Source organism: Scomber japonicus, chromosome 19 (genome assembly GCF_027409825.1).
Source record: "Scomber japonicus isolate fScoJap1 chromosome 19, fScoJap1.pri, whole genome shotgun sequence".
NCBI classification, from domain to species: Eukaryota; Metazoa; Chordata; class Actinopteri; order Scombriformes; family Scombridae; genus Scomber; species Scomber japonicus.
In genome coordinates, this window is record NC_070596.1 from 19635127 (window position 1) to 19660117 (window position 24991).

At 40.7% G+C, this 24991-nt stretch overlaps 2 protein-coding genes across 4 annotated transcripts in view; one reads left to right on the forward strand and one right to left on the reverse strand.

The window, feature by feature from the left end:
- The window catches only part of add1 (adducin 1 (alpha)), a 28395-nt gene extending 26096 nt beyond the window's left edge, over positions 1-2299 (reverse strand). For both annotated transcript variants that reach the window (XM_053339656.1, XM_053339655.1), the window contains exon 1: positions 2172-2299. The gene's annotated coding sequence lies outside the window, so the exon portion shown is untranslated. The remainder of the gene's footprint in view (positions 1-2171) is intronic.
- A 5326-nt stretch (positions 2300-7625) lies between these two features.
- The window catches only part of sema4d (sema domain, immunoglobulin domain (Ig), transmembrane domain (TM) and short cytoplasmic domain, (semaphorin) 4D), a 41101-nt gene continuing 23735 nt past the window's right edge, over positions 7626-24991 (forward strand). For both annotated transcript variants that reach the window (XR_008323475.1, XM_053339900.1), the window contains exons 1-3: positions 7626-7730; positions 17650-17765; positions 24786-24844. The gene's annotated coding sequence lies outside the window, so the exon portion shown is untranslated. The remainder of the gene's footprint in view (positions 7731-17649; positions 17766-24785; positions 24845-24991) is intronic.

Genomic DNA, 24991 nt, shown 5'->3' on the forward strand with positions numbered 1-24991 from the left:
ACAGAGCTCAGCTCAGTCCTTAGAGAGTTTCACTCATTCTCACAGAATGACCAAATCCAGGGAGTTACCGTCCTTCAACACACAGAACATCTATCTTGACAGTTTGGCTTTGCTAATCCACATAACAGTACGTGGGGGAAGGGGCTTCAGGCTGTACTTTAGGTAGGAGACAGACACGGCAGATTAGTGGTTGTGTTGTCCAGTTTAGACCCAAAAAGAGCAAAACAAAAACAAAACAGTTAAAAAACTTACACCATACGACACAAACTCACTGAGCTTTATCACCTCTCTATCTTCTTTCTGATGCTCTTAGTAGAGTGGGACAATTACAGCTGCATCTCACAGTTATTGTCATCACTGCTTAAACTGTCAATTATTTCTTATTTATGTTTAGTGGAAAAAATGGTGAAAAACAGCCATTTTAAGTTCCCTGGGCCTACGGTGATATCACTTCTTCTGTCCAAGCTAAAACCAAAAGATTATAATCTTGACAAAATGGTGAAAAGCAGCAAATTCTTACATTTGAGAAGCTTGAACTATGATTATTTCTCTCATGAATGACTTAAAAGATGAATTTATGATTGTATGTGTACTGACAAATCATCTTTATTGTGTTTCTGGCTTTTGCTTTATCAACGCAAAGAGTCATAGTATAATTTATATTCAAGTTGTGGTTCAAGGTTTATCGAGGTGTCTAGTTTAAAATATTGGTTTCTTATTTGCATTTTGCTTAATGCATTTTATTTAGGATTGATGTGACTTGGCTGCTTCAACAACACAATTTGGAATTTAATAAAGTACTCTTATCTAATGCAGTATGACATGGTGTTTCCGGTTATACTGTGAAAATACAGATTGGTTAGTGAAGTGCAAAAAGTGCTTACCATTGAAATGTGATTTGCACAGTTATTATCATCATCACCATCATTATTATTATTATGCAGGGCTTAGCGCAGTATGACAAACAGGACACTGCTCCTTCACCAAACAACTGGATACAGCTCACAAACTGTCCTAAGACCAGAAACAAATGTGGCGTTTTATCACATTTGGCATCCTATCAGGTTTTGTGACCCACAGTGTTGGTGGGAGTACTCAGATCCTAAACTTGAGTAAAACTAGGGCTGGACAATATAGTATATACTACTGTATTATACTGATATCTTGATATGAGACTAAATATAGTCCTAAATATCATAATATCATGATATGGCATAAGTGTTTTCCTTTTACTATTTTTAAAGCTGCATTACAGTATAGTTATGTAATGCAGCCTTGTTATTATTTGCCATTAGTCACTCAGTTATATCCACAATTCTGATGATTAGCTATAAAAAATCTCACTAAGCAAATATTTGATGAAAGCACCAATAGTCCCCACTACGATATTACTGTAATATCGATATTGAGATATTTGGTGAAAAATATTGTGATATTTGATCAATATCGCCCAGCTTTAAACCTTCATTAATACCGGTGAGTCAATGCATAAGCAGCTTTTTAATAGATCACTCATTGCCACATTTGCTGCAAAACTGATACTTTTACTCTAGTACTTACAGTAAGTTTGGCTGATAATACCTCTTTACTTTCACTTCAATGTGACTTTGAATGCAGGATTTTTACATTGTGGTATTGATAAGCTACTTAAACCTAATGATCTGTCTGAGTACTTTTTCCACTACTGTAGGTCACACAATCTGATGGGTCACCAAATACAGTGTAACACCGGTGCAGAACTAAAAAAGAAGCAGTACAAGACCCCACATTTAAGAGCTACCGTAAAAACTGTGCGCATGTGAAATGCAAAATAACGCAAACACAGGCCTGCTCGACCAGCTGGCTAACGATAGTCGGGGTAAAAAAAAGAAACCACACAGTGTGACCCTGAGCTGTTGTTCTTCTGCACAAGGAAAGCGTCCAGGCGAGAGGTGAATGCATTAAACCGCATTGAAAACCCATAAATGCGTCGTTTAACAATAAGGAAAACGTGCTTCTCTGCAAACCAGAGGCGACGTATTAGCAAAACAGTGGAGAGCTCGCCACAGCAGGAGACGACTCAAACACAAGGAGACGACTGAGGCACAAACATATTCACACATGTGAACCGTGTCGCACCGGACAGACGCCGCTGCTAAAATGCAAACTGTAACGATGATTTGGGAGCTTACCCTCTCTTTGTTGAAATGATGAGATATAAACAGTCGTCGGTGAAAGCGGGGCGGCGATTTTCACTATTTTTATCCCCCACCCGGGCGACTTCAGAGTGGGTTTATCGTCCCTGCGTGGCTCCGCCCATCCAGCGTCAGCCCAGTTGGGTGCGTCATTTCTTTTCCTAGGATGGCGAAGTCAAGACCCGCCCTTCTCTGTCTCTAATTGGCTAGTACTCATTGCTTCCGTTGGTTGGATAGGCAGCGCTCTGGGCAGGCACCAGGCAGGAGCAGAGCTACAGTCTATGGAGCAGAGCGATATCGCTCTGGGCAGGAGGAACGAGATTAGTGAGTGAGAAACCAATCAGAGGCAGAGTAGGAAGGGTCATTATTTTGCCATCCTAGGAAAATAAATCGCCTTGGGTGCGGCAAACCGGTTAATCTGAAGTCCAGCATTGGCCGCCTTGAGGCACCTGACAGCACCGGGGATATTTGGTTAGAGCATGCCTTGAGCATCTGACCCGCCCCCCTTGAAAGGGGCTTTAGGTTTTTACTCTCCTGCTCAAGATAATAAAGCCATGCAGCTGCTAAGGAGAGTAGAGGCTCGTATTAGACAGATTGATACACCTGTCATAGAAGACTAAAAAGACATAAAATATTCACATTTGAGAAGCTAGATGCAGAAAAATTGAATATCTTTTTCGTAAAAAATGATTAATCAATTATCAAAATAGTTGAATATTCATTTTTAATAGCTGTTAAGGTAACTAATGCATTAATCGACTTGAAGCTCTGTCACCTTGGGCTCTGGGAAAACAGTGATTTTCACCATTTTCTGACATTTTATGGACAGCTTTAAATAAATCAAGAAAATGAGCAGCAGATTAATCCATAATGAAAATAATCATTAGTTGCAGCCTTAACATAAATACACTGAAACCTGTATTAATTATCTAAGAAACACAATATGATGTTGTAAATTTGGGTGGTAAATCTCCTACCTGTTTTTCTGTCAAGTTTGAGTCATGGTCATGGAAAATAAGATGAGCGTACTGCCTGAGACTGTCAAAAGACCTTTCAATCAGTCCTTTTTTTCCCAAGCAGTAATCATAATCATGTCAGAGGTAAATCAGATTTAAATTCAAGCTCAGACAATTTAGTTGGCTAGACAGGTGGAATCACTGCTACCATTGACCTCCAGTGAATGTGTGCAACTGGAGCTATTGCATTTTATTAATCCATTGATCCTGCACTGTGATATCACAATGTTGAGAAAAAGTATAAGATAACAAAATATTGCACGTGAAACCATATTGCAAAATGTAGTCTATTCCAAGTGAGGTACTATTTAACTTGCTTTACTTAATTTGATGTCCAATTTGTGGCCTCCTTTGTGGCTGTTCTTTTGAAATATATACATATCTATTATTTTCTATACTTGTAAATACTCTCCACCACTTTACTGACCACTGGACCCTTTTTTATTTCAGGAATCGGGTAAACTCTATGTACCAGGGTTACAATAGTGTATTTTATATGTGCCTGTACAAATGGAGATGATGTAGTAGCTGTGTGCAACCCCACCCCCCAGGGCAATAAAATCTTATCTTATCTAATACTTATGTTGACTTTGGGAACTGTGGTCATGTTGTGGTTTCACACAACAATTTAAAACATATATGGGCATTCTTGAAAGGTGATAAAATATGTTTAAAAGTATACAATGAATTTTGAACTCAATGAACTTTGCTCAGATGGATTAGCTGCATAGTGTTATTTTTAAGATAACACACACACATTTGAATTTTAAAGCAAAATCACTGTAGTAATCAAACCCCTTTTCAAGAGCATGTAGTCTTACACTTTAATTATTATAGGCTTCAGTTCTTTATCCCCGAGTAAATATCCATATTATTTGATTTGATTAGGTAACAAAATACAGCTTCACTTTGGCATAAAGTCAAAATCAATACAGCTGTAGTGCTATAACACAGCTGTACTGCAATAGAAGTCATCATGTTGACTTTATGGTGCAAGTCAGTTTGGCTATTTTAAAACCACGCTGGTGGCACTCGGGGTCAATTACATCACAGTGGACCCACAGCGAGTCTGCAAACATGCATGATGCACACAATTAAGCCTTATCCAGGCACCAGGGGGTGCTGTAAACTGATTAGTCAGAGATGAGAGGCGGGACTTCCGTTAACAATACTACCAATGTTCAGTGTCATAGGTTAGATATCACAGAAATATATTACTTCCATAGTTTTGAATGGGCTAGTTTAAGTTACTGAAGCGCTGAGAGTAAAGTGGCTTCAAAAAGGTGGCACCAAGGGCCAATTACAGGATTTGTGAGCGTGCAGTAGCCTAAAAAGCACAATATAAAGATGAAATGTTCATTATTCTTACCACTAGATGGTGCTGCTTTGCCACACTAGTGCAAGTCAAGGTGTAATGTTTTGCTACATTATTCATTATTTCCTACAGTCAGTGGAATACATTAAATAACAGACCTGGTCATTATGAGTTTAGAGGAATATCTCTGATAATAATTAACTTGAAGTACATAAAAATATATCATGCATTTCAATGCATTGCAACCAAGGAATGTGGGATTGAGGCCCAGCTACAGGCTACAACATAAACACAAGGCACAGCAAACTCTGTATGTTTATCATAAGTAACATTTACTCAACAATTGCACTTCTGATAAACTTTCTTTAGTATCTCCATTTGATGCTTCTTTATACTTCCACTCCACTACATTTCAGATGGAAATATTGTACTTTCTACTCCATTTATTTGACAGCTATAGTTTCTTCTCAGAAGAATTGACACAATAAATTATATAACAAGCTTTTACTATAATACATTGTTAAACATTAAACCAGTATAAAAGTATTAAACCAAACCATCCAACTGTTTTTTGGACTTTGGGCATCTTATAAAAAGCAGTGTGCAATCAGGGTCACATTTCAGATTACTATGAGTTTTAACAGCTCCACCAAATAGTGACTTTTCCCTCTAAAGTTTACAGGGTACAGTATATCCTATAATTTGAGTGGACTGTTGGCCCTGACCTGTGACTCTAGTGGTGTCAATCCTGTCTCGTACCAGTTGCCACACAAGTAGTCTCCTCTTGACTGATCTGAGACCAGTGCTGACCCTTCCAGCGTGGTGAATAATTGTGGTCTGCCTTGTAGCATGGATACACCAGCTAGGGACTCTAAATATATCCAAATGGTGTGTCTGAAGAGCTCAGGCATGAAGATCATATACTTACACTGGAAATGCACCTTACTGTGTTACTTTCTCAGCCATTGTGTGTGCATGTGAGTGTTTCTGGCTTCCTGTTCCTGTTCCATTTAAATTTTGTACTTTAATCTGTTTATATCTAGATCAACAGTCAAATAGCTTTAACTGTGTGGTGCCTGTGTGACACTGTGACTATCTCTTTTTTTAATATTGAAATGGCATTTATACACGAGCAAATTTAAATCAACCATCGACACTGTCCATGACGGAGGAAGGAGAAAAGAGAAAACAGAAACACAGAAAGACTACAAGAACAGAGAAATTTATGACATACAAATCAAAATAGTGAATAAAATATAAGCTATCTTTAAAAATGCAAATCAGCCTGAGCAGCAACAAATCATTTGAGCTCAAGCATTACGTTTGGGTTTCAGCACACATTCCTGGGTCACCTGTTTTCTCTTAGCTACACATGTCACAGAGCGAGTGAAGATAAACCCAGCTGCTTTTCGTATTAATTTCAGGCAGCACTTACTGTCCCCTTTTAACTGCAGCCAGCCTTCAAACCTAAGCCCTCAAATCACTGGGGGCTGATATGAGAATAAACAATTTGTAGTACAGCTGATGATGCCTGGGAGACAAATTGGCGTATTTAAGTATACAGCCTATAATTCTTCTTTGCTGAAGTGAAAGGCAATTATAGACGCATGGCATGGGGGAGTTTTTACAGATAAGTGCACCTCACCAGCACAACTGGGCAGGTAGTTTTCTGCACATTTGTTATTCAATGAACCCACAAAGCAGCCACAGAGGTAGACTGCCACGCTGTTCTATCTTCCACCAGCCGCAATCTGTCTTCTACTCAAAGATGGTATTGTATTCGGCTTGCAGTGCCATGGAAAGTCCCACTCCCTCCTCCTCTGCCCTGCACAATGAGACAAGGGTCAGACTGTCTTTCCTTCACTATGTTTGTGACTCACTTCTACTTTAGGAAAATGTTGTATAACCTTTGACCCCCGAAAGGTGACCCATTGGCCCACTGGCCCCACCTACAGAGTCCCCCATGCAGGGTCTATACTGATTCTTCATCAGGCCTGTGGCTAACTACCATAGAGGACACTGGGGTCATGTCCTCAGTCATATTGTACAATACTTGAGTAAATGGATTCAGTTACTTTCCACCACTAGGTTGCCTATTGGAAATGGCTATTTTTACATTACGTGTATCAATAAATTAAAGTCTACGATAACTTTAAATCATGAAAACAGTATTTTTATTAGAAATTCCTCATTCACTCTTGCAACACTTATAAATTCAGGCTGGTAACTTACTACTTGCTCTAATCAGTGTTGGAAGATCTTTTAGTTAAGTAAAAAAAAAAATACTCTGATACAAGTAAAAATCATTCATCTGGAAACAAGTATTAACATGATTCAAAACATAAAGTACCAAAAGTTCTCATTGTGTAGAATGGTCCATTTCAGAATGACTAGATTTTAAATGTTGATGAATTCAAGTGTAAACTAATTTAACTAGTTTGTTGGTTACCTTTATCCAGTGGTTCTTGATGGAGTCGCCAGAGAAAAAGGTGAATTATTTATTTTCACTATAACTCCATCAATAAGTAACTCAATGACTATTTTGGCCATGGGTTTCATACACTTTCTGTAATAAAATAGCTAAAAGCAAAAATCTTATCAAATTAGACCACAATGGAAGTCTGTGCTCTAATTTGTTTCAATTTAGCCCTAAATTGAAACAAATTAGAGCATCTCAAACTTTTTCATGTCAAGTACTTGAAAAAGTTTGAGAAACACTGACTTAATCTATAATACATCATCTGTTTGTTGAATATTATATGTAGCGTATATTCAGTCTAAATCTGCAAAGTAATTTAAGCTGTCAAATAGCCCACAATTGTTTACTCAAGCAAAGTAGTCTAACCACAAAATTGCAATTAAGTACTCTGCTTAAGTTAAGTTGCTTATGAGTTGAATTTCCAAAAAAAGGGCTACAATGGGTGTTGAAAAGAAAAGAAAAAGTCCAAGTTGAAGCTATCTGTGGACTTTGTGAGGGGATACCTTGGGTCGCTCACCACCACCTCCACCCTGTGTGCCCTCCCCCTTGTCTGTTGATATCACAGCCGGGAGAGGTTTGAATGCAGGCTCTGGCCCCCGCCGCCATGCTGCACTGAGAGGGAGAGAGCGAGAGAGAGAGAGAGCGAGAAAGAGAGAGAGAGAGGGACAGACCAAACTTTGTGACGCTGCGGTTGCACCGAAACTCATCCCTGCATATACCGGGACAAAGAGGAAAACTTCCCCACGGTGAGTACCAGCCGCTTTCGCCTCAGTGCATAGTTTAATTTGGGCTAATTAGCCGATGAAAGCGACGCCGGGGTAACTTTTCTGTTTCAAATTGCGGAGTAATATCAGCCCCGCTGCTCGTACTCATGCGTGCTGTCTCGGACTTCAGGCTCAGCTGCACTTGTTGCACCGTAGCAGAAAACCCCCGCTGAGTCACAAAAGTAGAAGAAATACATCGTTGTAGTTTTCTCTGTTTTGAGCAGCCCGGCTTTTTGACGGCGCTTAAATCTTTTAAGCAACTTTCCCGCTACGTTTCAGGGCAAAATTGACGAAAAAATGAGATGTTACCGAGTGCTGCAGTTGGCCGACGACTGTTGTTCACGCAGCCCGCTTGTCACTGTCCTTGAAGCGCAAAATAACTCCTGAATATAATATTACGTATCCAACAGCAGTGGTCACGCAAGTCTTTTTAAAGATTAAACTCCCCTTGCACTTTCTAAATGCCATTTTGGCACCCAGAGGTCACTGAGAGGTTTGTAACCTTGGCATGCATAAATCAAGGGTGCTCTTTCATTGCAACAACAAAAGCTCTTTTATTGACAGCACTGAAGCACATATCCACGTTACCACAGTTTATACGTGGACTGACTGGACCATCAAGAGAAATAAATACCTGCAGCATGCACTGGTGTGATTTCACACAGTTGACTTGCAGCCTCGCTCTCTCAATATGTTTGTTTATGAACTTGTTTTTCTTCAGCTTTGAAGGCATCTTGTGCCAAGACAGGAGGGCAGTGCAGCTGGGGCTCATCAGGAGATGGTCATAAACCTTTCACCTGCATGCATGTCTAGTCTTAGTTGGAGTTGTGTGGACCGGAGGGAGTAATAAGAAGTTATGGAGCTGCTTTCTGTCTCACCATTTGCCCTCTGGCCTGGCTAACCACAGTCCTGCGTCTCCATGACTTTCTTGGCTCGATGCAGTATAATTCAAACTACACCATCATCACCCTGTTACTCCGCTTGACCTTCTTTACCCCTGCAGTGAAGTACATGCCATCACAGGATCAAGTTCTCTTATCTTGTGTATTACTGCTGATTAGAGATGAGACAATTAATCAATCAATTAGGAGATCAGCAGAAAGTGAATTAGGGACAATGTTGATAATCAATTTAATGCTGCCATTACTTTCGTGTGCAGAGTTGCCATTGCAATTTTGCTGAGCCCAAAGTCACTTCTTTATTTAGATATTGAGTTTAATGTCACAGAAGACCAATTGTTGACATTTGAAGATGAGAAATTTGTGAATTTTTGACAGTTTTGCTTTAAAAAGTAATTTAGGCTATGTTTTTCCTTGAATACCTTTTTGAATTTTGAACTTCTGGTAAGACACAAGTCTAGCAATTTGAAGACATCACCTTGAAATTGTTAGTTGTATTATTCACTGTTTTGTTACATTTTACAGACAAAAGTTAATGCTGTTAAATGAGAAATAATATCAAATTAATCAATAATTAAAATGAGCATTAGTTGCAGCCCTATTCATAATAAAAGGGGACAACAGTATTTGTCTCTTCTACATGCTCGTTAATATTTCAGGCTCATAGAGAATGAATGAATGGATGCATTTGACTTATAAACTTATAAAGTATAACATTCCCCCTCCACATTATATACAGACTAGGTTTACATTGCATAAGCACTGTGGAATTTTGAAACATGCCAGCTATTTAGTTGCTCCCTAAATACAGCTGTTGTGCTTTCTAAATCTGTTTTCCACTGCTTCGTTAGTGACATTAACCACCCCGCCTCTCCCTCCTCTCAGCGTTTCGACAAATGCAGGGGCCATGACATCCCGTCTCTCGCGGCCTCAATAAGTAATTCTTCTGCCTCATCGAGTTTGATTCCACAGGTCCTTGGCTGGGTCATATCAGGCATGGGGCAGCCGCTCAGATCTTGTCAATATGTTGTTGGTTGGCTGGCGCTACAGTGGCACCCGGGCAAGCCAGAATCATGTCAGCCAGACCCTCAGGGGGACCCGAAGAACTAGCCAGAACAGGATATTGCTGTGTGATCATTCACCAGCAGCAGACAAATCATTAAACCAGTGGCTGCGTGCCTCTGAGCGGTTGAGGCATTTTTGTCTGTCACACTGACTTTCACCTCAGGTTAGGGGTTGTGTTTGTGTTGTAAGGTTTACAAGATTTCAAGTTGTCATTGGAGTGAAAGTCAAATCTTGTAGATATATTATGTTGTGTGAAACGATTTGTTTTGCAGATTTGAATCCATTCTGTTCTGATACCTTTTTAAAGGATATGGCTTTCAATATTTTTCTTGTGTTTAGCCAAACCAGCAATGAACTGATCCTACTTAAAAAGTAATTTGTGTCCATCCAAAGCCTGATGTATCTTATTCTTCTGTTCTGTTGTTGTCCAAAAACTATTAAAGACACGTTAATGAGCCACACTGCTGCACTGGATTTACAGAGCTTCGCTAGCTTGTTGTGCTACATATCACAACCAATTTACATTATAAAATGTACAAAGTCCTGTGTTCCTGCTCATGCTCAGAGATGTTTCCTGTACATAGAACTACTCTCCAGAGACTGAAAACATGATCACAGTTATTAGTCTTTGGAGCCATTTCTAAACAAACTGCCCCAACTCTTCATGGCAAAGAAACATGTCTTCAAGTGTAGAAGTGTGGCTCATTGACAGGATTTTAAAAGGTTTTGGACGATATAGCACAGAGGAATAAGATATATCAGACTTCGGATACACACGCAAGACTTATAAGTAAGATCAGTTCAGTGTTGATTTGGTTCTGCACATTGGATTTGTTTGTTTGAAAAATGTAGAGACACCATTTCATCTTTCCTGGGACTGCCCATTTTAAAGCTAATCAGTCTATTTTTAACATGTGTGCGTCTGTATTTCATTTGTTTGAATTCTGTTAGTGGACAAAACTGATCTATCTTATCTTTTTACACACTCAGTGGAAGCACAGGATTCACATGTGCTAAATTAAATTACACTGAACACCCTTGCTTGTTAATGATAACCACACTTACGCACGCAAACCCATCTTTAGAGTCCTTTTTTTCCCCCATCAGTAATCAATTTAAAATGGGTGGGAAGTGGGAACTACATGGCTGAAAGAGAGCTTTGTTTTAAACCTGAACTCTGTGCAGAAATGGCACTTGTTTTGGATGTCAGGGGTTATTTACTTGGATGCCTTGTTTTGGGTTCAGACTGAACCTTGGCTGTTTGTCAAATTTCTCTCTTGTAAAAAAAAAAAAAAAAGCTGGAGCGTTGAAATTGGTTCTTACTGGAGCGAATCCAGTGTTACTTATAGGAACGCACATAAAGCACACATACTGTGTTTTTGCGTTACTCCTTAGACTCAAATGTAATTATTCGACCACCTCAAGGGACAACCAGTTTTAAGAGACGTCACTCTTCTTCACATGCCTACAGAGGGTGTCTGTCAGGTAATTGAATGAACTCTAATGGGTTTGTGGGTCACCATTCATGAGCCGTCAGAGGCTTTCTTCACATTGCTACTACACTCTTCCCCTCTGCTGAGTTTGGTCGTCAGGCAGCCCCTCTGGTTGAATAATACCTGCAAATGGTCTGAGAGTGTCTGGGCAGCAGCACTTCACCTCCTGCTGTGGAGGTTACTGTAAAAGGTGCTATGTCTGTGACACAGACACACACGGCCCTCATTGTTCCCTCCTGCTCATTAGCAATCTAATTATCAAGATTCACCCGTAGTCAAGTCAGCAAATGAGATTCTCTTACTTTAATTTAGAATCATAAGCACTGCTTAGGGAAAGAGGAACCATGCACACAGGGTTGACCTTTTTGTACAAGTCAAATAGATGCCCTGGTACTAGAAACAAGGTGGGAGAGTTTGATGTATGACTTGCAGAAACCTCATTGTTCTGGTGCTGCAGGAGTTAAATGATAGAGGTCAGGGGCCAAATCTATGGTGCTCTGATGTTGAGGTGTGCTGTGCTGGCTCTGTGAAACAGAAATCTGGGGCAACCCCCACCTCCTTTTGAAACAAAGACACACACACACACACACACACACACACACACACACACACACACACACACACACACACACACACACACACACACACACACACACACACATATACATACACACACACACACACACACATACACATACACATACACACACACACACACACACACACACACACACACACAAACAAACCTCCACTGCCACACCCTAGTACCCCAACACCCTCAGGCTGGAATAATTTCCTATTGGCAAAGAGAGTAGCATCTGGCTGCATATCAGAAGCAAACAGCGGCATGTGTAGGCACTTTTCTGCGCGCGTTTCCGTGTTGCCGGCCATGCATAATGCATTACTGCATTCCAGAAATGTCTCAGCAAAATTGTCTCATGATTGAATGGTGTTTTCAAATCAGCTGATGCAAAGATAAACACTGAATGTATTGCAGGTTAGGTAACAATAAAGGTGAGGAGCAGTCCACACCCTGCAAGGCTCAGTTGCATTACTTCTTTCCAGAGACCAAAAGGACTTATTGTTGAGCACAGCATGGCAGTTACTTATTTGTTTGAATATACCAACAGTAATCATATTGATGAAAACTCTACAGGAAATCAGTGAAGATTCTGAAGAAGATGCTGCATCCATAGCCATGACTGACCGCAGTGAGTGCAGGAAGCTACTGATGCATCGCTGCAGTGCTATTGACAGCCTACTTGATGTTTTGAATAGGTTCCCAGCGTTGTATTGCTGAGAGCAGGGAGCTGGAAGGGAATGGAGCGGGGAGCTAGCCTACATACAGTACATTCTGTTGCTGTGGTAGATATCACTGTCTGACACAGCTGAGAGGAGAAGGTGCTATCTGTCTTTGTCCAACTTTCTTCTTTAATCAAGTGGCATTGGCAGCATTTGTTTACAGGTGATGTTTTGCCTAGAGAAACACCTTGCATGACAGAAACTTAAATTGCAATCAGCAGATTTTAATCAGCGTGTTGTTGATTTGTTTAGTGTTTTGCATAGTGAGAACTAGCCTTCAAATCCCAACATCAGTGATACAGTGCCCGAGGATGCAAACTGTCTTTACAATTAACGTGTGCTTGTGTGTGTGTGTGTGTGTGTGTGTGTGTGCAGTCCACATCACCAGGACTAAATACACTGCTGAGAGAGGGCAGCAGCTGGACCTGCAGTCCCCATTCACTCCTTAAAAGAGAGAAGGGAGAAAAAAAAACGTCCCCACAACAATAGACACACTCCCACAGACACACACACATACACACTACCCTAACCTCAGCCCCCTCCCCCCTCACCCGCCACCCCAAATTCCCCCTCCCCCCCTTCAGCAATTGTGTGCATTGACGCTTTCCAGAGGCGCGATCCAATGCGCTGTCGCTCTTCACCGGCGAGCAGTGGTTGACTACTGTGACAGTGAGGAAAGGCAATCCTAGCCGTTTTGTTAGACACTCAGACGGAGACAGTCTGCCACTGACATGCATTAAAGTGAAACAAGCCTTTAATGCAAGCACTGTCTCTCCACCCTTTGCAGCCTCTTGTGCTGTTTTGCTTCTTTTTTTTCCTTTTTTTAAAAAAGTGTTTACCGTGAGGGATAGAGGCAGAGGCTGAGGAGACCGAAGGAGGGAGTGTGAGAGAGAAGAGGCATGACCAGGCAGTAGGGAGGAGGTGACAGACTAGACATGCGAGATGATCATATTCTATTTTATTTATTTTTTCTGTCATCTGTCATCCAAACCATTTCCGCTAATATCAGTGTGACTGTGCCGGGTTGGAAGAGCCTCTCTCTGTCTCTCTCTTTCTGTCTACAGCATTCTTCTCTCTCAACCTGCAGGATCCTCCCACTCAAATTATGGTAAGATTCACGGCGCAAACATCTTGTGTCAGCACTCGTCTCACATTGTCAACAATTGCCTTAGAAATCACATGTTTTTTAAGCTTATTCTGTGCAGTGGAGAGAGTGTCTTGTGTGGTGCATGCTATTTTTACCTAAATCTCAAGTGGGAGGTAAATAATTCAGTGTTTTGGTGGGTGGAAGGTCCTTATGATGCATGTGGACCAGGGTCCAGTGTGACTTATTTGAGGATACACCACACCGTTGACTTGGATAAACTGTTGTTGCTGGCTGTATGATTTTAGACTGATAATGTTTAAAAGCAAGAGGCAGCGTCTCTTTTATTTTCACCCATGTGTGTTGTTTTGTTTGTAGTAAGGTGTGTAGAAGGAGTTGTTTATCCTTGGCTGGTTGTTGTCAGGTCATAAATCTGCTTTGAGAGTGTAAGGAGTGGCATTAACCTCCCAGCAATGGCATTTCAGATTTTCCTTGACCACGCCACAAGTTGTTCATCTAAAGTGGGCATTGAAACATTCAGAGAAAGCTATTGGTGTAATTGTTTGTGAGTGCTGGGCTCAAATACATCAAAGCTAGCAAATATGTCTTTTCAAGTGCTATCGCTTTACTTCAAAGAGCACTGTTTTTCTAGCCCCAAAGGCAGGTCCCCATCTCCACTATGAAACCGTTCACTTGATCTTTCTTCACTGTCAGCTGCAAACCTATTGCAGTATGCGCTTTATCCTTCACTGGTGCTGAGTATTGAGCAAGGATCCGTGCACTGTATCATTGTTTATAGAAGGAAGAGACGAGTTTAATTTTGGGTTTTTGGTAAGGAACTCTTTGCTTAGTTAGCAGGAAAACACGACATGTATCATCACCACAGTGAGCGTGGGACAATTGTCATAAGAAGCTTTTATACTGGGGTGGATTTCCACATGGTGCAATAGCACACACTTTTGCATCTTTCAGCAGTTTAGTAATATCATCCGAAAATTTACTTAATTGAATTGACTGATTTGGTAGGCATTGGTTTAAATGTAGTAGTTGTCCATACAGCCTTCTCGGAAGGCGACCTTAAAAAAACCTTTTCCCATAAACACGGTATGATGAGACTAGAGGAAATGAAGGTAAATTGATTACTGGAAATTACTTGAGTGTATACAGCTTATGTCTGTAACTGCACACAAGACAAACGCACAGACAAAAGTTTAATGAGCTGCTATTAGGCAGGAAAATGAAAGTGACAGACTGACAGGTAAAAACAAATGCACTGGAGCATCAGGAAAAAGGGAGGTCTCGATGTGTGAAATGGAAAAAGAAAAGCAGGAGTCACATCAGCCCGTTGAGCCATTACACTCCACACAGACAGACTGCCGCTGGCTGGCTCCAAGTCTGGTGGCTGTCTGTCTGGGTTTGGGGCTGATAGCACTGGGTGGGGTCGAGACCCCCCCCCCCCCCCCAAGTACCTTCACTCCCTGCAGTCATAGCCCTGTCAGCTAACAGCTATAAAACCATCCTCTTTGGTTCATCTGCATTGGATTATCAACTGAAATCAACATGTTTTTGAGTGAGTGTGGTGAACCATATGATTCGAACACTCCTATTTCCTGCTTCAGGTCTATTATGGATCCCTGACAGTGGAATAAATTGGTATCTTAACCTTTATCTGCTTATGGAACCTAAATCTCACACTGGCAGGTCAAAATCTGTGTTAGTGTGTTGACACATATCAGCAAATAATCTATGAATCTAAAGTGCTGCTATCGTAATATTTTAAAGGCAGCTAAGCTTAAGAGCTAATGCCACGTTTTGGATATTGCTCATCATCACACAGGAGGAGACAGGATGTGCCTGATCTCATCACCTCATTAAAATTTCAAAATCAAAATGCTGGCAGGAAACATCTGCTGATTTATTCACATTCCCAAATAATACATCACCAGCAGAAGTGTGTTTTTTAAAGATTGATTTAAATTTTTTATGGGTTTGTTATTAGTGATAATTTGGGATTTGTGCATGCTTTGATTTTTTTCTTTTTGTATGATGACCAGCAGCATTGTTCCAAATTGTCATCATTGCTGCTTTGTCACACAATGCACTCCTCATCTCTGATTTGATTCATACTGTCAGCTCGCTACCCGGAGGATTTCTTGGTGCACTCTATTTATGCTAGCAAGCTGGCTGGTTGGCTGCCTTGGTAACTATGGTAACAGTATCCCCCGGAAAGTTAAGGACACCAGGCCTTGCTAGGCTAATTGTGAGTAAGTGAAGCATGGCTGCAAAGTTAGACGCAGTCCCAGCCTGGACAACGGCCCGTTGCACTGAATTTTTTTGTTTTGTTGTCCTTAATGTCTTTTACTGGCACGCATTAGCCATCACAATGGAAGTGATTTGCTCAGACCTTTTTGTTTTATAACGTATTTGAACACTGAATCATCTGGCTGCTTGACCTACATACACAAAGAACAAAATCATGAAAAAAAAGGACTTTGAACTTTGCAATCACTGTTGCAAACACATCACAAAGGTGGCGTATAAATGGGTGTAACATTGTTAAATCTGTAAATAAGTTACTATAAATTTTAAGTAATTTTCCATAACTGGGTTTTTTAAGAGTGGCAAAGGCTGGGCACTGTGTGTGATGTGGCAAGTGCCGTGTGCTTAAGTGAAAAATCTATTAACAGACCAAAGAGTGGTCTAATGAGAATTAAAATTATATACCAAGATTGAATAAAAAGATGAAAAATAAAGTTTCTCACAAATGATGTATTTTGAGGGCTTCAGACGATATGCTTGTCATCCGATTCAATACTATTATGATACTTGTGTGCTGATTCAGAATCAATTTTGCATGCACATATTTTCATCAGGTCTCTCCTATAGGGAAATGAACATACCTACTGTTATCATGATGGCACACTGGCAGATGCAGGCATAAAAAACAGTGCTTTTCAAATTGTTCACATTCACTGTGCAAAAATAGAAAAGAACTTCAAATGAGGTTATGTTTTATGTTACATTTTCTTTCAAACAAAACTGTAAAATTCAGGCTCGGGTGATGCTGTCCCTGACATTACCCACAACCAGGGCAAATTTTATCAGTTTCACAAGTTGCAAAGTAAACAAGTGTAATCTCTGTCCACAGGGATCATGTGAAAGTAGGTGCATTGTACAACGTTTTGGCCTCAAAGGACTCAAGGACTGGCGAAGAGGCTGCTGGCAGTTTTTTGTTGTTTTTTTGTGTTGTTGTCGCCTGTTTCTCTTTGCTCTTCACAAATTTCTCTTAATGATGGAGATGACGCTTCTTAAGATAGGCAATACAATTTGTAGTGTTGAAAGAAGGCATTGTGGCTTCTCCTCACATGACTGACAGTTATTACAAACAGCAACTTCTCTATCTGTTTTGGATATTTTGAAAAACCTTTCACACCCAATGCTAGAGATGTGATGACGTCACATCTTACAGTCTCCCAGCCTCTATGAAAATAACAAAATGAGGAGTATGCCAAGTGCTCCGCTGTGTTATTAATGTTACATCTTCATCAGTGGAGAACACCCGCTCTGCTCCACCGTTAGATCTGAGGAGAACAATCGCTCAAGACGCTGAGTGGGGGCAGGGATTTTGAGGTGAAACAGAGACAGCATCTAGTTATTTTCTTCACCTCAGAGTTGGTTTAAGTAGTGTATGTGCTGCAGTGTGTGTTGGTAAACCAGTCTGGGTTATTACTGCTGATCGCTGCTCTGCTAACATTAGTCTGTCAGTGATGTTATAGAAAGTATTCACAGCATATTTCATATTCGTCTTCGGTTTTTATCTAGTCAAAAAATGGAAAAAATACTTGCAACCACTGCCTTGTTGAAATGTTGTCTTTTTCGTTCCAGCAATATCAGTTTTCAACAGTTTTCAACAAGGGTGGAGGCCAGTAATACAAAGGCCTTTGAATTAGATAGGTAAACCCTGCATAAGGTTTTAATACAAGATGTTTAATCTCCTGTAGTTGTGAATACTCTATTTCTTTACAAACTAACCTGCATTGCTTTTCTATCTTTTGCAGACTGGCATTGGGACATTGGCCCCGGCCCTCAATCTCAACCATTTCTAACTGTGTGAAGAAAAGTGAAAAGAAGTTTTAATGAACCAATATTCGCTAGCCGACGCCATGACAGACAAGTAAGTGATTTATCTTTCTCAAGGGTGTGTTTTGTGTAAAGCGCCCACTGTACTCTGTCCTTTTCTGTTTAGTATGAAATAAGATGATGATGCAGCGCCCTTGTGGTTACATTTCTCTTGCTCGGTTCAAGATTGTCTGGAAATGTTGGTGTGTGTGTGTGTGTGAGTGTGGTTCAGCACAGAGCTGGCAGAGAATCGGGGAGTTTTGATAGCACAGACAGAAGTGTGTTGTGGTTGGGGGTTGGTATAAAGACAGTCTGTTTTGCCCCAGAAGACGTATGACATTTGCATCAGGGCTGATTTGCATTCTCGTTCACTGTGCTGGTATGTTGCTGCTGCGGTTATTTCGTCTTTATTCCTCTGACAAAACACCGTCATTTAAGGGGGTTTGAGCCTTTGCTGTATTACCTCTTCTTCTTTTGCTCCTTCTCTGTATTCTCCTCCTTTTTCTTTTTTCTTTTTTTTCTTCTTCTTGTGATTCCTTCATCTTGTCCCCTCCCTTTTCATTTTGGATCAGTTCTCTACACTCCCTGTCTCTTTTTCTCTCTTTTTTTGTTTCTTTTGTCAACTTTGCCTTTGTCTTTCAGTCCGGTATTTGTTGGATTTGATCTATATAGACGATGGAGAATTTGGGCGCAGTAAGCAAAATAATCTGCTGTCAGCGTTCATAATAAGCGGAATAAGTGGTGCAGGCCAGTCAGCTGAAAGGGATAGGCGCAAACATGGTGAGGGCCAAACAAGGTCAGGCCTATTATGTGCTTGAGTTACAGAAAATGAAAGGGGCAGTTTAAAAAAAAAAAAGTTTTAGTCTATAACAAAACTAAAGAAACAGGTTGTTTTCAGAATACTTTGGTGCTACAGATAAATTGTAGTGATAATGAATGCTTCTGCAGGATTCAGTGGAGAAGCAGACAATAAATATGCAAAGAGTGAAGCTGATAAATGAGGTTACATTGGGTCAGTGTTTGTATGCACTTAGTCCACCCCCAGCATCTCTCCATTTATTACTTATGCACCTGTTCACCCCCTTAGAGAATGAGAAAGAGAGAGGGGAGAGAGAGGGGAGAGGGGGTCTGGTGAGTTATTCAGTCTTTCTATGAAATGGGCCTCAGGGTAGCTCTTCTGGCCAGGACACTATAATGTCACTATAACATATTGTGCATCTAGCTGGTTAGTCAATCTGGATAATGCTATATTTTCCCAAAGGGGAATTTCTCTGGCAAATTAGAAGGTTGTACCACTTAGCCGTTCCCTTAAGGATGGATTGCAATTTTTTGCAGAGCCAGACATTCAGGCTCGGAAGTTTTTTTAAGTGTTTTGGATGCAATATAAAAGGCAAATAAGAAAAAATATGTTCTTGGAAAGTTATTCTGAAAACAAGATGCAGCAATATTTTTTTTTTTCCATTAAGACTCTGCTCGAGCAAATCAAAGTGAAGTGCAACTTTGGAGTTTCTAAGTAAGTGATGATGTTGTTGACAAGCTGTCCAATTGGATGAAAGGTATCCCAGCAACCAGAAAGGGCGAAAGGGGGGAGGATTGGAGTTTATTGTGTGCTGGATGCTAGTCCATGTTGTAGGATGATTGTTCATGGGAGAAGAATGATAAATGTTATGCCAAAAGGAAGTAAGGGGAAAAGTTGGAGGACGTGCCCCCCGACAGTGACGGCGAACAAAGCCTCCCTCCACATGGGACTACTTAAGATTCATACAATGGCTGAAGAAGACGGCTACTTATTTTCCTCACCAACACACACAAACACTCACATGCACACAGAGGCGCACACACACAAATGCCCCCTTATTTTCTCTAGCTCACTCATGAGCAAACATTTACACAAAGCGGGATATCAGTCGACATTCCTTTAGATATGTGCATTCCAGTTGGTATTCCCAGATACAAGCTGGCATGCGGACACAACAAGAAGTGGAATACTTGGCCATTTTACACCGTGACTGCCAAGTGCGCAGTGTTCACATTTGGTTGGTTTTAAAGAGCTTTTGAATCTTGTGTTGTCCATGCAGATGTTGCTATTGATTCAGGAGCCGCTTATCTGCTCTTGGGTCCCTCAAAAATGAACATGTTTCAGTTGCAGGATTTTAAGTTCAGCCTCCTTTTGTACCAGGATGCTCTGGGATGAGGAAAGTTTCAAAAGCCAAATTTGCTCCATAGTGGTTGTAGACAGGGATTCTTTCTGTTGAAATCCAAGCCTGCATAATCCTCTTCCACACACTGCTTTGTGTGCATGTGTGCGTGCGTGCATGTGTGCGTGTGTGTGTGCAAAAGTACAGAGTCCATGCGCCCTCCATCCAGGATTTGAGTGAACAGGAATTTCATCTGGATTTTCTTTTCTTTTCTTTTCTTTTCTTTTCTTTTCTTTTTTTTCTCTTTAAAAAAAAGATTTTCATCAGGGTTTACTCTGTTGCATCATTGATGAAAGTAGGACAGAAAGACAATGCCCTATATATATATACAGAGGATGCAGTTGTATAAAAATGTCACTTTTTAATAAATGGAAAAATCTGGTATTTTGCCTTAAGTGTAAAACTCTAAGTCGTCAAGTCCACCTCTAACCGAGTGTCTTGGTGTTTGGGGAAAAAGAAGGCAAGCTAAAGGGAAAATGTGTTGTTCCTCAAGCCTTCAAACCATACTATCATGTTCCATTCTTGTTTTCCATAAGGAGAATCTGCCTCCTACTCATTTCTCCTCACTGTCTTTTGTCCTCGCTCTTCCTTCTTTCCAACCACTGTATGAATTTGCACGCTCGAATATCCTCTCTCATACCAAAGCCTGTTTTCTCTCTCTTCCTCTGTCCCCTCTCGTATTCCTTCCCTCCCCCACCTGTGGTGGTGCACACTGACAGCCCTGTCAAAGGCTCGGGATGTTTATAGATGGACAGTAAGGATGGTTGCACAGATGAGAATGTGTGCGATCGGGTGGTTGGGTTGGGGGGGGGTTACTGGAAAGACCACACAGTCGTAGAGATGAGTACCTGTTGTCAGTTTACTGTGTGTCTGTGTGCTTTGTGTATCAGTTGTAGTCAACATCCCACGTGTGAGTGTATCCATGTCAGTCCCAAGGGAACGAGGATTCAAAACCTCTAACACGAGGTTATGAAGCTTCTGTCTGGTCCCCAGACAATGAATCAGATGAATTTTGGAGATCTCCTGACTTTTCTCTAAAGACACCATAATGACATTTGTGGTTTTTAAGTGAAATGCCTCACAATATTGGATGGATTGGTGTGACATTTTGTGTAGATATTCATGGTCACTAGAAGCTGAATCCCTATTCAGCTACAGTTTGTGTTTAGTGCTAGGAAATGTTAGCACGCTGAAGTGAGATGATGAACATGGTAAACATCAGCAACATTATCGATTATTCTGATGATTATTTTCATGATTAATTGAATAATCATTAGACATTTCTTTCTAAATTTTCAGAGTCCACAGTGATGTCTTTAATTTTCTTATTTTATCAATCCAAAACCAAAAGTTACATGTTAAAGAGAAAAGTTATATGATAAAGAGAAGTAGCCAATGCTCATCGTTGAGAGGCTGGAAGCAGAGAATTTGTGGTATAGTGGATAGTTGCAGAGACATTTTTCTTTCCATCGACTAATCTTTGCCATTAGTATTTTCATTGTGAGCATGTTAAGGACTGCTGTGCTGAAGTACAGCCTCACAAAATCTCTGTTATGGCGGAGGCAAGAGTGAACTTTCAGAATATAAGAGCCAAAATCTGACAACATCAGCTTAGACTTTTTTGTACAACGTTGTGTTGGCGATGACAAAGGGAGGAGAAATATTGTGAAGACAGAGGTGTCACAGTGGAGAGAGCTCAATAGTCCATCCTGTCAGTATGTTTACCATATACTGGCTTTCTGAAGAAGGGCCATTAATAAATGTGTTCTGGCTTGAAGAGTCCTCAAAAGGCCAGCTTTGGCCAGTCCTCATTCAAGTCCACTCATCAATTAAGAAAACTCTGACCCGTGACATCTCCACTTCCTCTCCGTCCCCTCTCCAGACCGCTGTGTCACCAAGGGCGTGGCGTGGGGGCACCGCTGGTCTCACACACACAGGCCTGACACCCCCTGACATTTTGAATTGAGACATGTGAAGGCGTGGTGTCATTGGTGTCATCAGGATTCGTGGGTGCATAGTAAAAACTCTGTATCAGCTGTCATGGGGTTTTGTGGGAGCCGAGGGTAGCCGAATCAAAGTGCTTCCTAAGGATGTCGAGGGGGATGTAGCCTTTGGCCTCCGGCTCATCAATCTTACGCAACTGTCATCTTCTCCCAGTGCTGCATTGATGCTGTCAGAGGAGGGCGAGAGGCAGGGACTCGTTTTGTCGTGTATTTGTGCTTGCTTGGATACATGTTTTGTTTAGTTTTTTATACAAGTGAAGGAGCGACTTAAGAATGGGAAAGTCTGAAAGCAAATGGAATATTGCATATTGTAGCGTCGCCTGGCTTTGTCTTTATACCGCAACTAGCAAGCCTGAACTTGATCTATGTGAATATTCATCTGTGGCTTCGGTAATCATGAAACTGATAGTCACCATGAAACTGAGCCGAAGTCATTTGCTACCATGTACGATCAGCTAAAAATCTACACTTCATGACAGAAATGCATTAGAGAAATCCTAATATAGATAAATGTTAATCACCGCAATCGAGTCATTGCAGGATACTGTGGTCAACAAGTAATGGACAGACTAGAATACCGTTAGAGACATAAATAAGCTTTCTTTGTCTTAATGTGATCAGTCGTAAGTGAACTGCCCATGTCTGTAGTCTGGTGTGTATCATCTCTGCTTAACATAATCTGATTATTCTTTTATACAGGAGAGCAGGGGGGCTGTATTACAGTAGCTTACCCCACCCAGCAAATGCTAATGAATCTGCATATTTGGGTTGATTTGGGTGACCTGAATTCAGTTGTCTGGAAGGTTTGTCTCCTTGTTCTCGGACAGTATTTGTTGCTTTGCCAGTGACAAAATTGGGACTTTACGGACTTTTTCAATATAACTAATCTTTTTCCTTATTAGTTTAAAGATGAATTGAGGGTTGTTTGTGATGTACTCATAATGAGGAATTGAAAAATACCAGTGGAAATTGACCATGAGTCACAAACTGAACTATAGTCAAGGCAAAGTAAATATGTAAGCCCATGTTTTCCACTCAAACAGAGCTGGACTGTAGTGCACTGTGGGAATAAAGCTTGTGTACTTGTGCAAGGAGAATGTATTCAGCTGGGTTGTAAGAGTTTTCATTTAGCTCAGGGAAGCAGTCTAAGGGAACAGACTGGAAAGTGTTGTGAATGGAGGCCCAACCATCTGTCACGATGGCCTTAAGAAGATTTCAACTTTCCCTCCCTTTTGAAATATACAATCTTGTTTTCATGCACTCAAAAGTAAAGCGAAAGAATTATCCAGCTGACTGTTCTGTTGTGGCTTGATGCAGATTATTCCACAAAGTCTTTGTCCTCTATTTTTTTGTGTGTCATTAGCGATGCACAACTTCAGTGCTGACGCAGTGCAAAATTTTACAGGACCTGAAAGCCTATTTTCTCAATTACCTGCTTTCTGTGAGAGATGTGGTCTCACATGCACACAAAAACGTTTGAACAGCTTTCGTTATTTCAATTTAAATATTTCTGCCTGTGCTTTTGTCAGTGGGTTGAAAAGTGGATTAAGCAATGTTTAAATCAAAATCTATTGGCTTATGTGCTTATGTTGTCAGTCTATCAAATGTGATCAAACCACAGCCACAGAGTCCTGATGGAGCAGAATAGTTAAGCTTTGGAGTGTTAAACTCTTAATAAGTAATCATGTTTTTAGTCACGCTAGTGCTCTCGTTTTCAAGGATAACAATATGGGTCATTTGCATGGCAGGTTATGGCATTAATCTGAAAGTATTAATTGATGATAATTGGGTTAGGGTTAGGGTTGATTAATCTGTATTTTTCAGTCAAAAATTACAAATGTTCTCTGGTTTGAGCTTCTCACATGTGAAGCCTGGCTACTTCTTTGTAATTTGTGGAAGATTGAATCTTTGCGGTTTTCGACTGTTGAAGACTAATGTAGTACATCACTGTGGTCTCAGAGAAATTGTACATTTTATTTTTAACTGTTTCTTAACATTTCACAGGCTAAAGGATTAATTAAGAAAATAATCAGCAGATAAGTCAATAATAAGTTAAAGCTCTATTATCGTGACTCCCAAAAGTCACCACAAATTGAGATCAACACAAAATGCCACTGTTTTAAATGTTGGTGTGCATAGGTCTTTATCCTTGGTTCATAGTGGTGTTGATGACAAGTCTGTGATGGGGGGAAAAACATGAAATATTTCTAAAATAAAAGTATTAAAACAATTCAAACTTGCTTGACAAAAGTGTAACAGAATTTGGGCTTGGTTTTGGCTGACCTCATTGAATTATATGATTCAACAGTGCTGAAGAGAGATTGGTTTACATTTTATTTACATCTGGTCCATCCATCAGACATGGCCACACATTTATGCTTACTTATCCCAGACTGGAAAATGGTGTGAGGCCGCAATGACCTCTGTAGGGGAAATATAATTGTAGTCACAGACTTCAGGTTCCTTTTAATGGCTGCTCACCATTAATTTGTCCTCGATATAAAAGTCAACACAGTATCCTGACAAACATTATATAATCTCAATGTCTATATGATTGTTTGGTCCTTCCCAGAACTCACTTGTGTGTGTGTGTGTGTGTGTGTGTATTTGTTTTGTGTTTGTATTGTTGAATAGGTGTTTTTTTGGGGGGGTTGGGGGTGGGGGTGGGGGGTTTTTTGTCTTGTGAGTGTATTGTGTAATATGTGTTTTCACTGATTCATCTTTTTTTTTGAAGTGTGTTTTCATTGATTCATCATTTTCTCTGACTATGGTCTAGACAACTAACCAGAGCTTCCTCCTTCTCTTAGGCTCTCATCCACATCACATAACTTGTCTTGTCTGATCTTTCTGTCTTCTCCCCCTCCCCTTTCTTAGCTTGAGGATTTTATAATTCTCTCCGGAGGAAGAGCGTCGCATCTTGTAAGGAGCCACAGGTCAGAAACTCTACTCCTCTCTCTCCCTCCCTTTTATTCTTCGCTGTGCAGACCGATACTGAGCTGCTCACGGGTCTGCATGCTTCAACACGAATGCTGCATGCTTCCCCGACTCCCACCTGTAACCACCTTGGGGCTTTGCTCAGT